Source organism: Spermophilus citellus, assembly GCF_964194105.1.
Source record: "Spermophilus citellus genome assembly, chromosome: 2".
Classification (NCBI taxonomy): Eukaryota; Metazoa; Chordata; class Mammalia; order Rodentia; family Sciuridae; genus Spermophilus; species Spermophilus citellus.
Window position 1 is genome coordinate 33276281 of NC_138183.1, and position 2358 is coordinate 33278638.

The following is a 2358-nucleotide window of genomic DNA, read 5'->3' on the forward strand; positions in this document are numbered from 1 at the left end:
CTAAACTTAAAGGGCATCCAATCATATCCTGTGTCTCAGTAGTCTACTCTAGAAGTGACTGTTGTGTGTTTTGTGTGTATAAAATCAGAAATAGACAGGAAAGAGTATTAGCCATTTTCTGTCTATTGGTCAGGGAAGATATAATAAAAATACCTTATTTTGGCAGGTGGGTTGGAACCCATCAGACTAGATGAACTTGGGATCCTTAAAGGATATATTTTGTACAATCCTGCCTGGTGCCCACTCCCCACCCATAACATGATTTGCCCTCCCCCACTCTCAGTTCATGCGATTTCTTCCTCGGGCCCCAATTTAGACTCAGATCTGGGACCCATGTTGTTCTGGTGATTCTCAATCCTACAGTTTCTGCTAATTCTACTGGGGGAAAGATGCCGTCTTTCCACAAAGGCAGCTGAAGCTAATGACCATCTTGTTTTTGTGAGGAGAGAGCTTGCCAAAGAATGGAGCCCACACAGAGAGACAAGTAGAGCTGAGAGGGGCAGAGGATAAGGCCATGCCTTCAGGACATTGTTCAACCTCTGAATCCAGCTCCCTGTGAATCTTACAGTCATGCGAGCTCAGGTACTCCTTTTTTATGTGTGTAAATCACTTTGAATGAGTTTTTGTCACTAGCAACCCAAAGATCTCTGACTAATTCAGAGGTCTGTCAAATCTGAGGCCCTGTGAAACTTTGGCAAACTGGGTGGAAGAGATGGTTCCACTGCCCCAGCCCCCGGCTCCTCTGCTCTTTACTTGACATTCATGAAACGATTAAGTCAAGATTGTCTTGCTTTCAGAGATGTTGATGTTTGCTCCTTGGCAATGTGAGGTTCTAGACCAGCAGGACTCTACCTCTCTTGGTCAGGGCAGTTACTGAAGCATTGCTGCAAAGTGTTCCAGATGTGGTCCCTAGATGAGGGCCACATGTGATGGTCATCCCATAGGGGACCTCTATTGTTTATCTTTCTAGAACAACATCCCCCCTTTTCTATAAGATAATCCTTTCCCCCACTCTAGCTGTGTGGTTTTGGGTTTGAATGAGACTGCCACAATCTTAGTCACAAAGAGGGCAACTGCTCAAAGACAGGCTGGAGAAGTCAGTCTCAGCTCTTCTCCAACAGTGGAGATGTCTAAAGCCTTTGGTGAGCAGCTCCCTCATGCTGTGGAAGAAATTAGCTGACGAAGGAATAAAGTGGCTCCAAAGAAAACTAGGGGTGAGGAAAGAGGGCTGTGGGACGGGACAGGATAGATCAGGTAGTTTTCTACTCCTAGATACCAATGGTCCTTGAAATCCCACTCTATTCCCTGTTCAACCTTTGGTTAAATGAGCCTTCCAACAAATTCCCCTGTAAATAACCAAACCAAGGTAGCAGCCCAAAGGGGTGTACATAGTTCCAGAACTCCCCAAGGCCAGCTTGACTTCATATAGTCAACTACTCCCCATCAAATCAGGAGGCATAGCACTACCTCACTTTGGAATCACCTAGAGCATTTTTAAAAGTCCATGGTACTCGGTCCTAGTTCCAGAGACTCTTGCTGAACTGACCTAGGGCTCAGTCCAAGCATAGGGTGCGTTTAAGCTCCCCAGTGACTCTAACCTATATCTGGACTTGGAAACCATTGCTGAGATGACAGACTCACCCAACCTGCCTCTAGAATGAGGTCTACGGCAGCAAAGGTGTCAAGGAAGGACTTTGGGGTCTTGGCAGCTGAAGGGTTTCATCAGATCTGATCTTGGCATGAATTCTGTGACTTTAGGCAAATCTATTGACCAAAACTCAGAGTACCCTTCAGTAATATGGAAATAATAACTACCTCTCTGTCTTCCTCAAAGAGGTCTCTCTCGGAGACCCAATTTGAAGGAACCTAGAACTTTAGGAATCTAAACCCTGCATTTCCCTGAACAAAGACCCCACTTCACAGGCTCCTCACATGAGGGAAGGGACACCACAGCTTTGTTACATCTTTCCTGGGATCAAAACTGAAGCCTCAGGAAGGAGCAAGGGGCATCAACTCTAACTCAGCAGAGGAACACGGCAGAAAACGGGTCTCTAACCTGCTGCTCACGCAGACTCACGCATGTCCTCACTTCAGAAGTTCCGTAGGAACACCTCGAAGATTCCTTGTCAACAGCCAGCCACCCATTGAGGCTACTTAATGAGCAAATCAACCCTTCTAGGCCTTTTCCTAAAGGATTTTCATGTCTGTCCTTGTTCTCCCCTGGATTTTTTTCCACCACTCTTTGGCTTAATAAATGCCTTTCCAAAAGGCTTCAGCGCGGCTGGAAGTGTACTTGAACAGCAATCCTAAGTCCTTATTAGCTCTATAGTGATCAGGTGAAGGAATAATTGATCTCAA